The sequence below is a fragment of the Setaria viridis genome, chromosome 2 (assembly GCF_005286985.2).
Source record: "Setaria viridis chromosome 2, Setaria_viridis_v4.0, whole genome shotgun sequence".
In the NCBI taxonomy this organism is placed as follows: Eukaryota; Viridiplantae; Streptophyta; class Magnoliopsida; order Poales; family Poaceae; genus Setaria; species Setaria viridis.
Genome location: NC_048264.2, coordinates 15,973,934 through 15,985,674, shown reverse-complemented (window position 1 = coordinate 15,985,674; position 11,741 = coordinate 15,973,934). Strand labels below are relative to the sequence as shown.

The 11,741-nt window shown below is 43.5% G+C and overlaps 1 pseudogene; it reads left to right on the top strand.

Moving 5' to 3' along the window:
- Nucleotides 1–1,466: 1,466 nt before the first annotated feature.
- Nucleotides 1,467–10,255, top strand: LOC117842361 (uncharacterized; annotated as a pseudogene).
- The last annotated feature ends 1,486 nt before the right edge of the window (nt 10,256–11,741 follow it).

Here is an 11,741-nt window from a genome sequence, read left to right as displayed (position 1 = left end):
GACAGGTTCGCTGGGACAACACGTGCTCCGGCAGCGACGACGGCAACCCGACCCATCCCGCCGCTGCACCGTCCCCTGCGGAACCCCGAAACAGCTCCAAGCCCAGGTGAAGCGCAACGTCTGGCGAACTTCATCGCGAAGATGACAATCCCCCTGCGCGCGCCTCTGCTCCCCAAGCCGGAGAAACCACCACGCGTCGCCGTCACCGCGATCTCCACACCAACACTACCTAAGCGGAGTGAAAGACTGGTGAACCAGAGCCTCTCCCAGGTGCCTACCTCCAAGCGCGGTGAGGCAATCATGATGCAGCGCTTTGGCATTGCAACGGACAACAAAGGTGCAGCTACAGATGACTCCAGATAGGCATACAACAAGCTCTACGGCCAGAAGCTGGGCAACAAGCACCTAGACGCCATCAACGAGCTCTTCCCGTCCATGAAGAGGAAGCAAGGGCGGCGCAATGAGATCGCCATCAAGGCTTGATCTTACTGGGGAATCTACGCACGTAATAGCACTCTTCCTTTAGGCCCATAGTTAGTTCCTAATCCAGGTCGTCTAGTTCATGTAATCACAACAACCATGTAAACCGTGCCGAGAAAACAAAACAGCTTCTCCGATGAGCGTTGTTGTAAACTATTTTTCTACTTTAATATAATGATTTAATATAATGATTTAATATAATGATGTGCAGCTCTCCCGTGTATTCGAGAAAGAAAAAAGAACCAAAAGCTTCACTCAAGCACAAGCTCCATGGTTAGAATTCAGCATTAAAATCATCAGTGTTGGCTCCCTGCAAAATAAAAGAAAAGTAATTGAACTCTTTGTGCATATGACTATATTGATCATCACTTTGAAATATTACCGTCAGAAGTTGTCAGAAGTTGAGAGAAGGGAATTGATGGTCATGTATAATTCAGGCATTCCTTCCTTTGGCCAACGAGTACTCGGGGAAACATTTTGTACTGCTGCACCATCATCGAATGCCACTTTTGCAGTTTCTTATTCCTTTCAATAAAAGAGAATCAAATAGTTAGATAAAATTGAACACTTTTTCTGTTGAAATACAGTTAAAGAGAATTAAATAGATTTTGTGGTGTTACATACCACTGAAACCAAGTGGTTGCGGCTCTTTCTGATGTAGCAGGCCGAGCTCGTGGTGGGCCGAGGCCCAGCGCTTGGGACGATGGAGGGTGTCGGAGCTCGTCATCGTTGGATGGATACGGATGGCCCTGATGACGTGACTGCAGAGTGCAGACGAAAGTCAATAAGCCCGCAGACGAGATGCAAAATTTTTAGTCAACACGAACTAATTATAAACTAGTTATATAAGCGGTGTCAATCAATTTTATAATTAATCTATATTTAATAATTTAATTATATCAAATATCGATTTGACACGACTAAACTCGTCTCCAAACAGGCCTGAATCCGACAGTCAGACTCCTCCCGTTCGTCGCCCTCCTCCGCCAGCGCCGCTGAATCAAGAATCCTATCTTCACCGGCTCCGGACAACTGGACGAGAACGGTGCAGGTTCCCACGGAAGCCGTGGCTCCCTGGCTCCCTTGAAGGGCGGAATCGATCCTTGTTGCTCTCCGACAACTCGGCGAGGTAAGAATCCCTTCCCCCTCTCCCCTCCGCTCGCTGCCTCTAGAGATTTAACCTCCCCGCATCTTCGTTCCATGGCTACTTCCCTCTGTGTTCACGCGATTTTAGAATCTGGTTCCCTCCCGACTCCCCTTTTGGCCTTGAACTTGAATATGGGGAATTTGTGGATTTTCTTTATCTTTGCGCATAGCGTGGGAAAACGACGCAGGATGGGCACTTCCAGGATTAAGAACAGAATAGCATGCTTTGTAATTTGTATCGAAATGTGTTTAAGAACAGAATATTAGGTCAGATTTGCCCTGGACAGGATGAACCCCTTGGGTTAGTATCCTTCAAAAAATTGACGTATTTTTCTTGTGCCTATTCTGTAGTCATAATAAGGATTTTCATTATTTAGTCCATTGTGTGCCTGTCCTCATATGCTGTACTTGCAAGATGTGTTTTTTTTAGGAAACAGGAGGCAGAGTTCCCCTACTGGTTATATATTTATAAAATCGACAAAGGTACAAGTGCAAGAAATCCAAATTAGGAAACAAAGAAGGAAACAAAAAAAATTAAGAAGATTACAAGGTCTGCTCTAGCCATTCAGACATAGGTTGTTTCCAAGTGTCTTTTACTCGGTGTAAAACCAGAGTATAGATGTGCTTAAAACGCATTTTTTTTCCTTGGTAAGAAGGATGAATTGCCTTGAAAATCCAATCATTTCTTGCCATCCAAATACACCAGCTCATGATAACAATGATTTCCATGAAGAAAGGAACTTGCAACTAGTTCTTGATGCTAGAGAGGATTTCATAAGGTTGTTGCTGCAAATCCATGAACAGACCTAGATTGATTTAGCACACTTGCACAAAAGAACATTCTAGTAAAAGATGAAATAGAGTTTCCTCCTTGTCATGTGCAAAGGACACAGGAATAAGATGGGAGAAACATGTGCTTCCTTTTAAGAACATTTCTTGTACTAAGTCTGTCTTTTGACACAAGGTAGAAGAAGACTTTGTGTTTGTTTTGGCATTTTGATTTCCAAAGCCAATTATATACCTAGTGAACCAGCCTATGTCCAGTTAAATGGCGATATGCCTTGGAAGACGAGAAGAAACCATTGCCCCAGATAGAAGTCCAAATGTCCTTTTCATCCAAGAGGTTAATCGCTTCTAGTTCAGTTGCTAAAAGAAGTAACTAACTAAGAGCTTGCATTGGTAGGGGAAGGTGAAATAGCTGTTGTAAATCATGTGTTTGATATGCCTTCTGCAAGGAGATATCTTTCTTTTTAGCAAAGGAGAAGAGATGTGGATATGCCTGAGATGAAACCTGATCATGCCACATGTCTTGCCAAAGAAAACAAGTGCTACCATCTTTAACTTTAACCAACGCTAATCCTTCAAATTTGTCAAGCAGCTTAAGGATGTCTCGCCACCAGAAGGAGCCCTTTTTGGTATGTCCAGGTAATTTTCCATTGTTATAGTACTTTTCCCATATAAGGTGAATCCAAGGGATATCTGATTTATTGAACAAGATGTGTTATTTGAGGCTTTGCTTAAGTTGAGCTGTAGACCTATTTCCGTCTTACTGTGATGTTTTGGCTTGTCATTTACTAACCCTTTTGGTCAATTTGTCAGGTGGAGAACACTCTATGCTGCAATCAACAAGCTACTGCCTTTCGTCTACAATAATGCATCAGTTTTGGCCACAGAAGCAAAACTCCTGTATGCAATGTCTCAGACTCCAAACAGTAATTATAATGATAATAGTTGTAACACCTGTTATTTTAACCATCAAAAGTAATTCCGAAGAAATAGAGGCAAATCATAAAGAAAAGGAGAAGAAATTGGCTAAAAATCAAATTCGAGTCAAATTTGACCGAAATTTGAATTTTAAATTCAAAATTCAGAAAAATTTGGCAAAAATATGGAATGGAAGGATAAGAGTGTTTATAACTTGAAGATCAAGACTGGGGACAAAAATCTGGTCCTAAATATTTCAAGAAAACCAAAGGAAGAAATCAAAATAGAAGGGCACTATTCACCGTCCCACAATAGGACTTCAGAAAAACAGCATAAGAGCCCATTTTGGAATTTGATTTCTGCCAAATTTTTCAAATAAAGGGATCAAGAAAACTATACAATACTGAAGTATGGACTTTGGACAAGAATACCAGGGTGTTGTTGATCAAGAACCACCAAGGGAACAAATTTAATTTGAGGCCTAAAGTTGGCACTCTGCCATTTTCGGCCAAGTCACTGAATCAGCAAATTTCCTAAGTCTGAAACAGTGAGAAAATGGCTGAGTTTGGAACAAATTTCAGAAAAATATAGTGTAAAGGGTATAGGTGTTTATGGGCAAAATGGAATCTTTGAAAGTTGTAGAACACAAATGGATGGAAGTTGGACTGAAAAGAATGGAATTGGTGCACTGAAAGTGAATTACCAGATGGGTACATGGCCATATCAAATGACTGACGAACTGAACTTCAAGTTTCAGAGTAATTCAGTTAGATGGGAGAAAGAATTCAAAATTCGACTATGTTAGGATGTTTATCTCGGGTCAGAGCAAAAATAAAACTTGGAGAGTTCAAGTTTATCTACAACATTGCTTAAAGGACCGTGGAGCCGTCGGATTCAAAATCAACCGTGATTTGGACCTGAACTTTCGGGCGTCAGAAACAAAGGAGGGGGGGTGACAGAGCCGAGCACGACGTGTCGCCGCCGGCGTTCTCGGTCGACCGCCAGCACAGCAGCTACGCCACCTCCTTACCACGCAAGCCTACGAGTAGGCCACGGTGTCGTTCATGCGCCCGGTGAAACCTTTGTATATCTACCGCTCCCGCTGCCGTTTCTACCGTGCCGCCTGTTCTTTTACCGCCGCCGCCCTCTCTGTCAAGCTACCACTGCCGACCAAAATTCCACTGCCACACCTCATCTCCCGTCGATTCCTCTCGCCCACTCCTCCACAGGTACCCCAGCTACACCCCGGTCAACTTGTTGCCCAGCATTCTTGCCGGAGTACCCGTACTCGCCGTCGTTTCCGTCCGCCACCGCCGCACCTCCTGCTCACGGTGAGCACCTTCCTGCCGTTGTTCTCTTTCCTTATGGGTAGTCTTAGGTGAGTCCCTGGGGTACTAGGAAGCCGTAGGGGTAGTCGTCAAGGTAGGTTGCGCCGTCGTTGTGCCTAGTCGCGACCGGCCGTAAGCGCCGCCACCCGCCACCGTGGAGGGAATGGCTCCGGCCACCTCCCGGGGAGCTACCACCGCGCACAGGTGCGCTAGGGCTTGGGGATGCTTCCCCGGCGTAGCCCCATCGCCGGTAGGGTGTCGGCCGGCGAGCCGCACCGCCCCCTGTTGCGCTCGGGTTTTGGCGGGAGGAGGAAGAAGGCTCTAGTGCTGCGGGCCCACGCGTCAGGGAGGATAGGAGAGGGAGGAGGCAGGCTGGGCGATAGTGGACCGAGGGTCCAGTTGGCCCAAGTGCCGGTGTGGACGGCCGTTGGAGGGAAAAAGGTCGAAGGCCCAGGTGGTCCAGCAGGCTGGCTTCGCGGAAGAGAAAGAAAAGGAAGGGTGGGCCATTGGGCCGGTGCCGGTTGGAGAAAAGAAAAAGAAAAAGAAAATCGGCCCAGGGAGCCCAATAGGAGAGAAAGAGGCCGGCGGGTAGAGTAAATAGGAAAAAGGTGGGTCCGAGCCGCGGGCCCAGCGTAAGAGAGAGGGTGTAGAGTAAGGGCGCGTGAGAAAAGTAGGCCGGGGGTTTTTCAGGAAAAAATTTAGATTTCCTTTGTAGAATAAATAGATTAAATCCGTTTATCACCATTTAAATCACAAAAATTTCTAAGAGTGTCCAAAATTAGTGAAACCAATTTTGTTAGGCTTATTTTATTTTCCTTTATGCATTAAAATTTTTATACCCTAGGAAAATAATAAAAATTTAGGTATTTGTTTAATGCCTTTTCTTTAAGGTATTTAAATAAATACTTAATCTTTATTAAATGCATAAAATATGGAATAACATTTCATAATCACAAATTATTGTTAACTCATAGGAAATTAGGTTTCAAGATTAGACAATAATTATAATGTTTTCTAAAAATAAAAGAAAAACGCCTTAGGTAAGGTTAGTAAAGGAAATAAAATTGTTGGGTTAATCTTTTCGGGTTTTTGTGTGTTGGCTTGCAACTTTATCATGATAAGCTGTATAGTCCCTTGTTGGCTTGCAACTTTATCATGAAGGAAAGTTGTATAGTCTTGTATTCAAAAAATTGCATCGCTAACCCCTGCATATGCTTTGTCATAGACACCGAAGCACCGGAAGGAGATTTCTCGGAATTTTCAGAAGGATCTCCGGAGTTCGAAGAGATCATTGAGTTGGTTCCCTACGAGGCCAATCCTTCAGACAGTACTAACTTTTTTATAGAACAAGGCAAGCCCCGGTGCATTATACCTATTTATTTTGGAGTCGTTATTTCATGCGTCCAATTATCAGTTATTTGCTATATGACTACACTAAGTCTAGGTGTTGCTTGAAACCCATTCTTCTGCATTATCATACCTTGTTTTAAGGACATCTTTGCCACTTGTTCAACAGTTAGTAAGTAACCCAAGTCTAGAAATGCTTAGTTGCCTAAGTATTTGGTTTACCGAACCTTAAGGTAAAATGTTGGGCCATACATGTTATTTATGGAAAGATGACTTGAAAAGTTAAGAAGCGGACATAAGCTAAGGATGTAGTTCTGTCTGCTAGATTAATGTGGTTAAGGTCCGATTCGTTGTCTTAACCTTTGATCAAGTGAAAGACATCTGATCACTTACTGGGTATGGGACCAGTAAAGCCTAGTAGGTTAGTAAACCCTCTGATCGGGAATAATTCGTACCCGCACTTGACGTGCTGGAGATTGGCAGGGGCGTAGCCTGAAACTCACATGGTGATCAGGCTAGACGTGGGGTCCCATGTGGGGGTGCGTCCCTGGGTCCGGGTAGTCTTATTCCCAATCATTGAAGTTGCTAATCGAAAGGTCGTTACGTACAACCTGGACAGTTGTATATAACTGGTGATCAGGGTACTCTCCTGCAAGATGTAATTTGATTCGGATCGCCGCAATTCTCGGTTATGAATCCACTTGATCACTGTTGAGCATCGTAGTATGAATTCTTGAATGCTATATATTTCCACTAATATTTTGGTGTATGACTTAATACCTTGTCGTTTGCAAATAATCTTTTTATCATCATTTAGAATGGTTAGGTAATAACTTAATCAAAATAAAAGATAAAGCTAAGGTCTCACTTTTAGTAAGCTCTTTTGGCAAAAATATGTCAGCCAAGTACACCGAAAAAGCTATCATATAGTTCCAGGAAAAGTTATTATTTTGGTTAGTCGGGTAAGCCTTGCTGAGTACCCCGTACTCAGGGTTATCCCTTGTGGATATTTTTAGAAGCTTCGCAGGAATCCACCGAGGAGGAAGCCCCGAAAAACTAGGGTATTGTTATGAGTCTCACAATACCCTTAGAAGAAATCTTGAATGCTCATCTCCCACCTGAACTGTTTATGTTTAAATCCTAGACCTCTATCTAACCTGCACTGTTAAGTTTATTTCAAACTATGTCTTGTAATAACTCGTACCTCGTGTATGTATGTAAAAATGTAATATTTGTTGATGCTTTCCCATCGCGGAAACAATCCTGGTGTATGGCTATGAGACGTGACGTGGATCATTCGAGGAGTCCTAGGGACACTCGACGGACGACCGGACTTATACTGTTTTAAGTGCGTTCGGATAATTGCTGCATCGGCAGCGATGAAGCGCATTTAAACTAGTTTAAGTTGGACGGTTCTGCCACAATAGTGCTCCTGGAGTTGTTGCCCATGCAGCCAATCCACAGTCTCATAGTGTTAATTTGATGAATATTGAGTCACTCACTTTCTCAAATTCACAAGAGTCAATGAGAGGTGGCAATTCAATTCACAAAGGAATAAAGAGGAAGACAACCACACAAGTCATTCAAGTAAGCCCCGATGGTCAGCATGAAAGAGAAAATACACTTACCACTGAGCTACCTTCTTCTGACTATGCCTGCCAGTATGCCAAGGACAAACTAACTGGGAAGATCACCTGCATGGTGTGTGGTGAAGAAGGGCATTACACTTGTGATTGCTCCATGAAGAATCAAGAGAAGAAAGTGGTATGTACTCTTTGTAACAGGGTTGGCCACTGTCATTTGTGGTGTTGCAGGCAGAATGTGTCAGAAAATCGTGCTTGTGCCGTTGTGGTGAAAAAGGACACTGCACCAAGAAGAAGCTCAGTTTTTGTGGTCAAAAGTGTGGTCATAATAAGGACATCAGTTGCTCCAGCTGTGATACAAACCATGTACTTGGAAAATGTCCTATGGGAGGCATTACATGTTTCATTTGTGAAGGCAAAAATCATGTGCCTGCACAATGCCGCTTGAGTCCAATGCTCACTGCAGTAACTAAGTATCATTGAGAAAGTTTCTATGCCACACTAAAAAAGGCAAAGGCAGAAACAAGCAAGAGAACATTGGCACTAGTTAAACCATCTGGAGAATCTTCACATGATGAAGAGGTACCAAGGTCTCAAACTTAAGCAGTGGTGGGCATGGCCATTCTGAGAGGAAGAACGCCATCAGAAGTGAGGTACCAGACACTGACAAGACCAGCCATGCCACAATGACGGACAAGGCATTAGCAGTAGTATCAAAATCCACTTGCCTCAACTGCCTTGAAGAATGCCAGTGTGCAGATAGGATTCCCATAAAGAAGCCTTCTGGAGAATTAGAGCCACATGATGTTACCAATGGCAAGGAAAAGCTATCTAGAGAATTGAAGCTTTGTGATATCACCTGCTTCATATGCCATGATAAAGGCCACAAATCATATAGCTGTCCCAAGAAGCCACCTGGAGAATTGGAGCTATCTGATGTCACCTGCTTGAAATGCCATGCCAAAGACCACTACACATATAGCTGCCCCAATAAGAAACCACATGGAGAATTGGAGCCATATGATGATAGCCATGAATGCCAATCTAAGGCAGTGAAATGGTACCTGAAGTCTCAAGATTAAGTCACGGTGTGGATGACCATTGTGATAGGAAGAGCCCCATCAGAAGTTAGGCACCAAACTCTGATAAGGCCAACCATGCTGCAATGAGGAATAAGGCAGTAACACTAGTATCAAAACGCACCTGCTTCAATTGCCATGGAGAAGGTCACTATGCAAATAAATGTCCTAGAAAGATACCTCCTAAAGAATTAGAGCTACATGATGCCATCCACATCAATGTCTATGCGAATAGCTGTCCCAATAAGAACGTGCCTGGAGAATTGGTACTATCCGATGTAACATGCTTCAAATGCCATGACAAAGGCCACAAATCAAATAGATGTCCCAAGAAGAAGTCACCTGGAGAATTGGATCAATCTGATTTCACCTGCTTCAATTGTCATGAAAAAGGCCACAAATCAAATAGCTGTCCCAAGAAGAAGTCACCTGGAGAATTGGAGCTATCTGATGTCACCTGCTTCAAATCTCATGACAAAGGCCACAAATCTTGTTCCTGTCCCAAGAAGAAGTCGCCTAGAGAATTGGAGCTATCTGATACCTGCTTCAGATGTCACGACAAAAGGCACTATATGCATAACTGTCCTAAGATGAAGCCACCCATGATGAGGACATAACCTGCTCGGATACAACCAAATTAGTAACTTTTGATTCACAGGTGAAACAATTCTTTACCATGATTGTATTTGATACATTTGATAAATTGATGTTGCACCATGATGTGTGTTCATTGTCAATTTCAGAAATACATACGTGGATCAAAAATAGTGTTAAACACACATGGAAGGCATGGAGGACCAAAGAAGTAGATTGGGGGCCAAGTCCAAGTATTCCCAACGTCCTCCACCAGGCTACCACATCACTTTTAGCCCAACAAAAGAAAGAGTTCCAATCCAACACGTTTTGGGGCTGGATTCGGACTGCAGCTCTGTGCCAACTTGCAACGGCCGCCATGACCTCATCCGGACTCCGTTTTAGGCATTCAAGTACTCCTTGGATCCTTATGAAGTCTATTTTCATATGGATCTGGACTCATATCCATATCTATTTTGAGTCGGCCGAAATCACCGAAATACTACCGAGAGGTTTTCTGTCCAGAGGTAATGTGTCGCCTTATTTTGGTCCAATGGGTCGTGTATCAAGTTGGGTCTATTAGGGACATGTCCTAGGGTTGGAGCACGAACCCAACACACCCCTGGTCGTCCTCCTAGGTATTAATAAGGATTAGAGCTGCCACAAACAGATTGGGTTTTGTTTTGTTGAAAGTTTAGCCATTGCTACTTTCTTGTAGACGCGTGTGTCGACTAGACCATCTGTTCTACTTGATTCAGAACCCAACTTTATGAGTTCAGATTAGTTTTCATCTCCATATTTGCAATTGAGTTGCTTGTTCTACTTGTTCTTGCTTGTTCTTCGATTGCTTGCAGGACGAGTGCCCTAGTGGCCGGGTGACGCGCTCCACAAGATCGCGGTAGCCATTGGAGATGGTGTATCGGTTGCTAAGGCGCGGCATCCTTGGATGGTTGTAGTCGGGCCGTGAACATCGTCTTCATCCCCAAATCGAGTTATCCCACGCCTCTCATCGAAAGATCAGGATTCAACCTTGCGGCGGGTTAATATCAACCCAGCTAATAGGAGCCATATGATGATAGCGGTTAGTATCTATTTAAGGAGTGACGAAAGGTTACATGATGTCTAAAGATTAAGGCTATCCGCACCGCGTAGCGCTAAGCGCGCCTGCAAACTGTCCAGGCGCCTGCAACGCGCGCGGCAGCCTAGCGGCCGCACAGGCCACCACTACATCCAGCGCCTGCACAACGAGCACGCTAAACACTGTAGCGGGAGTGAGAGAGAGTTGGTGAGAGAGAGAAAGAGAGGAGGAGGGAAATAAAATATGGAATAGTGAGTATAGAGTATGGAATAGAGATAACACGAGTGCAGGAGAAATGTGTATAGAGTAAAGAATCTCGATGACTAGGATAGAATATTTCTTTTAAGAGATGGGAATAGAGGTCGACGAGTGCGGATAGCCTAAGCTGTGGTGGGCCAGACTATTTTGATAGGAACAGCTTCGTCATTAGTCAGGTTTCAGCATCTGACAAGACCAACCCTGCAACTAAGATGGATGTCACTGATACAAGCATTAAGAGCTAACTGCTACAGTACAAAAATGTGTCCCAAGAGAAGCTGAAGAACAAACCGCAGAAACAGAACAATACCAAGGACTTCTAGATTGAGGTCAGGCTATTGGCTACCGTCACCTGTATAGCATTAGCTTTTGTGATATTTATCCTGGACAAGTGCATTTGTGCTCTGCCGCTGATGCTAATTTGCAGCCTCTCTGGCTAGAAATGTCCTTCAGTAGCCTACTTCACAAATCGACATCATGAGATAACTGTTTTGAACACCCTAAATTTCTGGTCCAAAGGGACGTCCATTCCTAGAAATAGAAGTGCTACATAATTTTCATTTTCTCTTGCATTGCGAGTGGTTGTGAGATCTTCACATGAAAGTTTGTCCCTGTTTCTTCTTCATTATTTCTTTATTTGCAGTGCTGCTATCTTATTTCTTGCTATCCTAACAACACTCAGCATTTATTTTTACTCAATCTCTACTCAAAAAGTTCCCTTTCCAACTGGAAGTTAAATTGACATTATTATTTTTTCCAATGTTGTGATTGTTCTGACAATGATTGATTATACCAATAAATTTCGTGCATCCAAGTGGTTACAGATTTAATCATTAAAGGTATATCTGTGTGAGTAAGATTTCATCTCCTGAATCCGTATGTTCTGCTGTGTGTTTTTCATTGGCACGAAGTAGATATTTCATTATCGTGTGAGGCTGTGAACAAGGAATGGCTGAAATGGTAATGGCCGCTTGCCCGGTAATTCCAACCATCTCACTGCTGGAACGGCAGCAAACATTTTTTTTTCTAACCAAGAGATTCTCCCCTCTGTTTGCAACTGTCCTTGCTGCTTTTCCATTCGTAGCAATGCTGAGGAAGGCTTCTCGACGATACTCACCGTAGCAGCCTCCACCGTTAGGCAGACAATTGTGTGTATAGGAAAAAG